Source organism: Columba livia, chromosome 1 (genome assembly GCF_036013475.1).
Source record: "Columba livia isolate bColLiv1 breed racing homer chromosome 1, bColLiv1.pat.W.v2, whole genome shotgun sequence".
NCBI lineage: Eukaryota > Metazoa > Chordata > Aves > Columbiformes > Columbidae > Columba > Columba livia.
In genome coordinates, this window is record NC_088602.1 from 98,845,739 (window position 1) to 98,856,099 (window position 10,361).

A 10,361-nucleotide genomic window follows, 5' to 3' on the forward strand; every position below is an offset into this window, starting at 1 on the left:
TTCATCCCATGTAGCTGACACCTCTCTCAAAGCCTGAGGAAGAGAAGGAATGAACTCACATATTCTTTGTGTAAACTAGCCTTGTATTTACCCACAGAGGTAACTCACATGCAAAAACTAATAGCAGAGATATACCAAGGCAGTGGACACTCTTGTAAAATTTCCAGGCATGCAGACAAAAGAAGCTGAAGATAAAAACAGGAATCTGTCAACATGCATCTTTGGGAGGTCATTTATCCTATTCACAGCTACTAGCAGGAGTGAAGAACTCATTACTGTTCACTGGTTACGAAATGCAAAACAAAGGTTTGGAATGAAATCCAACAGCTTTAAGGCCATGTTTCTTAACACTGCTCATGATGCTGTTCCCTCTGTATGTTTTAAGTGAGGCATTAGTGATGCTGCTTCATGAGTACAGCACACCTGAAACTCTCTCCTATATACAGCCATTGATCCATTGTTTTGATAGACAGACATCTGTCACAGGCTGGAGCCAGAAAACACTAAGTACACAAAGTGAGCACACCCTTAAAGAAACACAGTCGTTAAGTAAACTGTTGCATCTAAACTTTTATCCCAAGTTACATGCATTACTATTTCGAATATTTTCCATAACATTCTGTAATCTATGTGACAACAGAAATAAAAGACAAAAAAAAACAGAAAATTTTTAAAACATGGAAACGTGATGGACCAATGACTTTCTTGAAATGCAATCCTCAGATAAATACCATCCTTCCATACTTATGCCTGTTGTATACTGCAGCACCGAAGGGTTTCCTGCTTTCTTCTGAATAACTGCTCTTAACTGGGGGCTTCTTGCAAAAACAGTTCAGCTTCTCATGGAGGTCAATGGGAACTCTGCAATCAGCCTCCAAGAAGAGTGAACCCCACCAAGAAACAACATGTTCGGTAAAACAACACTGGAATGAAAGACACAAACCAAACTTCTCAACTGATTGCACAAGACACAGCCACCACTGAATAATGCAGTGTCACTGGTGCTGCAGCATGACACTAATAACGTGAGAGTACCTTGCCATGCTATGAAGCTTAACAGGCTGGCAGGACAGTACAACTATATTTCAATTTCAGAAACCAATGACTGACACCAAGAAACAGAAGAAGATGCACAGTTTATCCCAAGAGTATGTATAATTTCAGACACATTTTTATAGGAAGTTTTTGTACAAACTACTGTGAGGAGCTTGGGCTTTTTAAACATAAAGAATGTTTTGACAGACATGAACTTAAAGAACACAGATTCCTGAAAATTAAAGGTTCTTTTTTTCTCAGACGTAGGAAAGTTTGCTGAATAAAAAAGTGGGAAAGAGAAGCCGATGGTATCTTTAAGAAAACGCATGTAATACATGCACATGTATGAAAAATCGAAGTAAGAGTTGTCATCTTGCCAAAGCAACGCACCCAGTCAGCTGCCTAGGAGCAGAAAGTCAGTGGCTGTGCAACAACATTCAGCTCCTTGCTGCCACAACAGGGCTAACTTCATTGTGTTGTTTTGCGGAGTCTGAGGGTGGCTTTCCTTGTTGCTTTCCTGTAAACATTTACATATATATATATATATTTTAAGAAGAGCACCTCACAGAAGCAAGAAACCATTTAGGAGCTCTGCTAAGAGTGCTAACTCTTCCCCTGAGGTGTGGAAAACTGTGGCAATGGTAGACATAAGAAACTATATATAGGTGACACTGTTAAAGTAGATTGCTTTTTAATCACCTGCCCTGGGCAAATATTATCATCTTTTTCCATTCTTTATTTTGCTTCTCCCCCACATCCCTGACACTAATGTAAAGTTTCATTTTTCAACTATTAATAAACTGGTAATGTTATAAAAACCTTACATCTAGTTGAATAATACCAAATTAACAGCCTAACCACTGATCAAATTTATTTCTATGTAAAGGAAGAATATCTGTTTTGATATCAGTGGCACTGTATTACGTTAAACTTGGAGAAGATTGAAGTCACTGTCAAGATTGTTATCTAGGATAAAGCTTTTTCCTCTCCTGTTCATTCATCTTCAGTCTGAAGCCAAATTAATTTTTGAGAACCATACTTCTTAAAGACTTATACTACAGGTGAATTTCCACCAATTTGATTGAAAGGTGAATTTTAAGCTGATGCAATCAAGCAACAGCAGAATATGTTTTTTGAAATGTCTTTCCAATTAGATGTTTAGACTAGTTTAAGAGTTTATCACACTGATTTAGCTTAAGAGACAAACAGCTTGCACACCTGTTTACAAAGTTTGTCCTCAGCTAGAGGTTACAGTCCATCAGCTGAGATGTAGGAATTAACTCAGCTGCCCACACTTAGTCCTTTAAGCACAAAGGGGCAGCAGATTCACGAACAAGTCCAGCCCAAAGATTAACACCTGTCCAATCTTGGCTGAAGTCAATTCCCTTCTCATTTGACCTAACTTGGAATAATCTGTTATCCTTCTGAAATACAAATATCTATACTGGCTTTGGGGCTTGTTGACCAAATCAAATACAAATTGATTCAAGTCACATGAATACAATTCATCTAGGTAACCTCAGTCTTACCATGCTCCAGATCCTAAGCCCTGGTGTTTTGACCATGATCTCAATGAAGATTTAAATACTCTCCTGTTAACCAACACAGATACGCTCTGCCCTACAGTGGGTCTCCCAGGAGCCTCTGCTTTGATTGTGTGTGATCCTGTGGACCTGCTAGGCATTTCCCTCTGCTCTCACAACTGGTATCAGTGGGAGCACTGGGCAGCTTGACCGATCAGTCTTCAAAGCCCCGATTATGAAGCATACTGAGAGACCCACACCCCCATCAACAGCACCCATGCTGCCTGGTACTTCTCCCAGCCTCAGAGGGAGGACACTTGGCTGGTTCATTTTTTCATTGTGTACCTGCAACTCCTTCCCTACAGTTATATTTTTGCCTCACTTCACTTGCATGCTGAGTTCCAGCACGCAGGAGCATCTTGTTACTCCTCCTTCATATATCCCTCAGCTTAGTCCTCTGACATTTTTCTTCAAACTCTTCCTTTTCAGCCTGTAGCTGCTTGAAGTCAGTATTATTTAGTATCCTCACTCTGGCCTCTAGTTATCTCATCTCATTATTTTCTGTGTGGCACACTCCAGGGGCAGCTGCTGCTGTTCCACCTGGATCCTCTTTTCTCCTTCAGTCTAGCTGCAATGAGGCTGCAGTTGTGCTCCAGATCTCCAGTTTCTGCCTATCTGTGCCAATGGACAGCCGCAAATATCCTAGGGATTTCCAGGATTCATGTGTGCCCCTCACCTCCCACAGAGGTGGTTGTGCAGCCTGTACCAGACATACAAGCAGAGAAAAAAAGTCTAGTTTCATAACAGGGTTTCTAGGAAGCTTCCCTTTATTTAAATTCCAGGGAACTCAACCACAGCAATGCTGCAGAGTTATTACCCCAGTTTTAAGTCTGCCTGGCTTTGACTACATGTCCTTCCCTGTTCCTGGCTGTTATGTATTTGAGGAAACCCTGTGTAAAGCCCACCCAGTGCCCCACTGAATTACAAGGTGTGCTGGCTAGAGCTTGTCTCCAAGGGAGAAACGAGTCCCCATGCATATCAAAGGCAAGATCCCCCCTATCTCCTCAGCACCCAAGCCTTACATCTGCTGCTGGGTGCCGTAGGAGCAGGCAGACATTTGGGATCAATGTTTCCTCACAGGTGGAACAGTTTGTCAGTCAGCCTGAAACCTTTCTGAAAACTAGACCAGCATTCTGCAAAGAACAAATAAGCTTAATAAAAGTCTTGGAACAAATTTATAGAAATGAAAAGGAAGGACACTCTCTCAGCTAACTGCACTCTGGCTTGGCTCCAGCTGCTGCTCTCTTTATTTCATCCAACTAAAGTGCTGTCAGGGCCTGTCTCAGCTACAAGAGCCAGAGTCAAAGCCTTAAGAGTCTGGAAATCCTTAGCAGTTGTGTTGAACTTGAACACCTTCACTGTTTTCCAGCTCCTTAGGCAAGGCACAAAACAGGATGCCTCACTGGGGTTGCTCCTATTCCTACAGACTCCATCTCTCTTTGCAGGGTTTTCAGGTGCAGACATCACATGGAGTGTTACCTGCAGCTGATAAACTCAATCTTTAATCAAGAGATGCATTTTTTAATCATGCAACCTGTGGAACTGTTAACTGTTATAACCTGTCTTTGGAAATGTGGATATGCCCTGGGCATAGGCCAGACACAGCCTGGTATTAGTAGTTGTGAGGCCAGTGAACTTTGGGATTTCCTGAACATGAACACAGAGAATAACAACAGTGCAAGTCCTTATTTCCACTGTAAGCAGCCCATGTACTCACTGTGGATAAGATGCTCCCGGCACTCCAGCAGGGTGACATTTAATCTGAAATCCACTGTAAGCACAAGTCTTATAAGGAGCAGCTGAGGTAACTGGGGCTGTTTAGCCTGGAGAAAAGGAGGCTGAGGGGAGAACTGATAGCTCTCTACAGCTACCTGAAAGGAGGGTGTAGCATGGAGGGTGTTGGTCTGTTTTTTCAAGTAGCAAGAGACAGGACAAGAGGAAATGGCCTCAAGTTGCACCAGGGGAGGTTTAGATTGGATATCAGGAAAAATTTCTTCATGGAAAGGGCTGTCAGACATTGGAACTGGCTTCCCAGGGAAGTGGCTGAGTCACCATCCCTGGAGGTGTTTAAAAGACGCATAGATTAGGTTCTTATGGACATGGTTTAGAGGTGGACTTGACAGTGTAGGTTAATGTTGGACTCAATGATCCTAAAGATCTTTTCCAACCAAAATGATTCTATGACTCTAATGATTCTAATAAAATATCTCTGCTGCCAAAAAGGGTATGTCTACCCTCCCTCTCCCCAGCAGCACTTTACCAGCCTTTTCCCTGCAGCTGGGACTGATATAACCACGTGAGCAACAAACTCAAGCCAAACGGCTCTTCAGCATATGTTTTTCTTGCTGAACTGCCTGAACCCGCACCTTGTGGAGCCAGACACACAGCAGTGCCTGTGCAAAGGAAGCAGCTGGTGCAAGTGGTCTTGCTCTGGGAACAGCAGGAAGGGCAGCAGGGCCGCTCGTTTCAGCAGCAGCCCTCAGTTAGGTGATGGCATGGCTCCACTCAACAGGGCTTATCTCCAAGCAGGGAGGGCTTGGCCTCCAAGGGACTGCTCCAAACACAGTTAGGAGCAAGATTCAAGTGTGCAGGTTTGTAAACTCACATGTGGCAGTTGCTACAATGGATCATAAAACATCATTTCCCTTGTCTGACTTCAGCAGCTTCATGTTCGCTTTTGGTGAGAACAGCAAGGGCTTTCTCAAGGAGATGTTCTGTCATCGCTGTTACATGATTTGATAAGCAGCAAATGGTAAATGTCACTTGCATCTTCACTTACCAGCCGCCAGAAACTCAGCTTGATACTTTTGGACTTCCACTTCTAAGTGCTTGTTGCTCCACTATTTCAACAATTTAGATAAGCTGGAAAAATGCATCAAGGACACACAGACCAGCCTTCAGGTAATGAATTTGCTTCAAGCTACTTGATGATATATGGAGAGAAGCAGCTAAATCTAGCAATGACTTATGCAGAAAGCTAGCACCAGTGATGAAGTCCTGTACTCACCACAGTATATCAAGTTTAAAAGTAGGCTTGAAAAGTGCTAGGAAGCCAGTGAGTAAAACATTGGCATTTTGCCTTAAGAACCATGATTGGAGGGGAAGATGTTGCCTTAAGAAAATATGCTTTGTACCTACTCTTAGTAAATCATGGAGAAATCGACAGTATACAGGAGAGGAAGGCTAGAGCTCAGCTTGCAAGTAGACTGAATTACTTCTCACTACAGATTTGAGGTTATTGGCAGACAGCCCGTGTTGCCATTTAGTCCACACAGCAAGCATATTTTAAAAAGTATTTTCCACGTACACAGACACTCAGTAGCCACTGAGACTCCAGAAAGCTGCCATATAGGATCTCCTGCCCTTTGGAGGCTTCGGTTTGATTTCCAGGTAATACAAATCAAAACAGAAATTTCAGTAATATCTGTACAAAAAAATTGCTAGTTCTTCACAGAGCAAACAACAAAGAGAAGGGTGAAATGTTCCCAAAGAATGGTGAGAAGCATACTGCTTGCCTTCATCCCAAGAGCTACAAGCATGTCCCCATCTTGGAAGAGGAACATTTCTGACAAAGTACCATACCCTGACCTCTCTAGTACCCTGACCCCTCTAGGGCCCAATGGTTTTGCCACAGGCAATACTGATCCTCACACTCTTTAATCACCATATTTGCATTCAAACAGACAAGGCAAGAGTTTGAAATTATATAATTGTGATTTAACACTGCCATGTAATAGTGTGCTAGATACTGGTAACAGCTGGTGACCGGTTGCATTCCCCAAATGGCATCTCTGTTCTTCACCACTGCTCTTGCAAGCACTGGTCTATAACTTTAAATTCCTATGTTCAGAAAAAGTCAAACAAATGGAAAGGTAAGCAGACCTGTGGTAGGGCTGTAAGCAAAAATTGAGAAAACTTGACTGTATGATATTTGTGAGAAACACATATACATTAAAGAGCCCAAATAACAAAGAATGAAGTCCATCTACCCTCAGATCCATCACTGCTTGAGGTTTGCTGGCTGTTGATTTTTATTTTTGAAGCAATGTGTAGAAACAGCCTAAATCATCAGTCCTCCCTTGGGCCAAACAGGTGCAAGGAGGGTGTGAGCATCTGCAGGACTGACCCTTCCATGGCATTTGGTCAGTCAATGTCTAGAAACAAGGCAGCCAGAATGCCAAAAAAACGTGGCCAACTCTGCTATCTCTCACATTCCTGAAATTTGCTTTGAAATAGAAACTAATATGTCTTTATCAGAATAATGTTTTCAGCTGTAACCAGGGAAATGCTAGGCAGAAAAAAATGATAATTGTAATGTTTGCTTATGTTTGATTACTGTATAACTTCTTGTCCTTCTCTCTTTTATGTTTTAGACAATAATACCTTCATAATTAAATGCCTCATAGGTTACTACTAAAATAACCAATGAAGCACTTTCCAAAATAAACCCACATTTATTTACTTATGAAGATATCTTCAGTACATTTCTCCTCAGGGAGCAGGAGTTCTCTATGGCCTGTGCAGATATGCTCACCTATGAGGTTTTTTTAGCAACTTATTGTATCTGCATGTTAGTTCCCCTTTAGAGAGACCCTTAGGCTATTGCTTTTTTGCATGATCAAAATAGAATTGCATCAACTTCAGGGTGACTAATTGATGCAAATTATACTGACACAGCTTGTGATTTTCCTGCTTTAAATTATCAGCCATTTCAATGTGAAAGTCATTAAAAAGAGGGAAGAACTAAGTAAATAAAAACGCTATTTGTTGTGTTGCTGGCTAGGCTGAATTTACTAATGCTTTTAAAGTACTTTTTAAACTATTTTCCTTTAATCAGCTCAGACAAAATTCAAAGGTTGTTGTTTTAACATTACTGTGTCATTGTCTGGTTTGGTCTAGTTTGAAACTGTGACTGGACAAGAATTTGCATAGTTGCAAAAACTGTGGTGTTATCAGTACTCTGGGCGGAGGGAGAGAGGGAGAGGAGAGGGAGGGAGTCGGGAACAGAAGGAGACAAGGTTTTTTATTACAGAAGGATTACATATCTATATTCAGTTCTAGGATTAGTCAGAACTTTCTTCTCTCATATTGTTTTCATGTAATTAACAGACCACTTTGCAGTAACCAAAAACTCAGTGAAAATATCCAGAAAAACTTACATGTTTTAATGTTTTTCTCCTGATTCTCCAAAAATACCCTCTTTTCAGTCAGCCAAGTAGAATTTTAGTAATAGCCTCCCTTTCCCACCCTTCCCAAACCAACCCCATTATTTCCAAAGTCATTTTGGCAAAGCTGTCATTTGAATTTTCATGAAGGTCACAAGTGAAGCTCTAGCTCTCTTCACAACATCAAAATGAGAAGTAACCAGAATTCATACCACCAAAATGAGATGTTGATGAAACCTGTGGATGAAGCATCTAAAATGGCATACAGTCTTGTGTAGAAAAACTGTATAGTGGAGACAGGTCCAGCCCAGCACAAGAAGCTGCACCGCTACCATAGATGCCCTGAACAGCTTTGGATGAAAGACCTTTTCACCTGCTTTGCCCCATGGTAGGGGCTGATGGTGAGCATGGGCTCAGGGTGGGATGGCAGTGAGGATGCTGTCCCAGGGCACCTGCAGGAGTAGGGGAGGGGAAGGTGCCAGGTTGAGAAATGCTGCTCCCTGTCTCTTCTGTAACTTCATTACCTGGAGAAGCCATCACGTCCTCCAGTGTTGCCTAAAATAGCTGGAACATGTAGACAGCTACTTAAAAAAAAACATGCCTCGGGTGCTCATGGGCACTTCTCTTGGAAAACTCGCTTCGCTCTTTCTTTCCCTGAAACACTTTCCCTTTGAAGTTCATACATTGCATGCCAACACTTGAGTGTCTCCTAATCTTAGCAGGACAAAAAACCTGATCCTAAATCTCATGATGCAACCACGATTCTGCTGGAAAAACAGGCAGCCTTGTAGCTGTAACCTTCCTCTTCACCAGACTCATGTTGTTCCCCTTGCTCTCTTAGATCTTTAATCTCAGTAATACACTTGTGACTAACATAACATTTTAAGAGCTTTGGAGCAGGGATCACAGCATTTTCCTGGAGCTAGGATGTGATTACAACATTCAAAGTTGTGATACATTAATAAAAATAAATTAATCTGCTACAACACAAGTAATATCTTGAAGCATCTTTGTTAATACCACTGGGATTATATGAACTGTTCAGATCCTTAGGAATTTCTTGTATTGTGCTATAATTTACGCTACTGTGCTAGGCAGACTAGACCTGGTACCAGCCTGCTTATCTATCTATGAACATGTCAAGGCTTAAGTGTTATCAGTGTATTAGTAGACTTGCCTGGAGAGAACAAGAGTAAATGCATCATCAATAAAGGCAAAGCAGACCTGCGAAGGTTAAAAATTGTTGAGTTTCTGATGTCTGTAGCAAAGTATGTTGAGTACATTGGCTCTCAGCATTGTGTACCTCTGAACAGATAAAGGGTAGCTCTATGGTGACTTCCCAAGTGAAAATCTGCCACGGGATGACAGCACAGAGCATCTGCAGGAAATCTGTTCTGCTGGTGGGCCCACAGGGCTGGAGCATCTCCTCTGCATGGGAGGGAGGCAGAGAGGGAGCCTGTACCTAACAAGGACAGCAGAGAGGCCAAGATGGTGTGCAGTGTCACAGTCTATTTGCTTCTGGGACATTCCTGGGGTTTAGTGGCAAGATATCAAACAGGACTGCTCAGTGAAGGTCTTGCAAGGGCACTTCCACCAGAGTTGCATGGATATCAAGTTCTCTATGACTTAAGAATTTATTTACATTGTATTCTTTAAAGTCTGAGAACAAAGGCAGCCCCCTCAAGACAATGCTTGGCCTCTTATGACTATGCCACAGAGCATGCACTGCTAACACCTGTGACCACCCATGTTTGGATTCCAGATCCCAGAGGGATGGTCATCATCAAAGCTTCATTAGGCTATTCCTTTGTTTACCCCCTCTTTATATGTGGCCACACTGTGTGCCTGGTCTATACCCTGTACTTTGTGCATTTTTAACTGTATTATAAATCGACTGATCACAGCAATCAGCAAAACTTGTGGGCTGGGGGGTGGTTAATATTCAAGCATACTGATTAGCCACATGGTTTTATATATGTCTACACAAATTCTCAAGTCTAGTTCACTGGGTGTAAAAAGGTGTTTGGAAGCAAAGCTTTAATCCACACAGAAAAAGGTTTGTTTAACCTGAATAGTGTCGCTTAATGCTGACACCAGAAAGTCAGAAACCTGCACATCAGCAGGTTTCTTTTATAATCTCTTGAGGTTCTACTTCAGCTGTTCTCTGTCCAGCTTGAATGTCTATTTACCTCATCACAAATGATTGCCGTTTTATTGTCAAGGGTAAAATTACCTACTCTAAATCCCTGCTAATTACAGAAAATTATTAAGAAAAAGACTAGGTGGGTTTTTTTATCTCCAGGATTTTACTTGGCTAATTTTTCTCAACCCTAAATTGAGACTAAGGCAAATTATATCACGAAAAGCTGTATTAGAGTAAAATCAAGAATTTGTAGTGGTAAAAGTGAAGAATTTCAAAGATAGATAGATCTGAAATTTCCGTCTAGCAGCCTCCCCTTACTGCATCCTTTAAGCACAGAGACTTTACAGAATAAAAGTGCAGTGCCTACAGACTGAAGACCCACAAGCTGCATCAGTACTAGCAAACCAAACAGGGCCATGGTCTGGGCTCAAACAC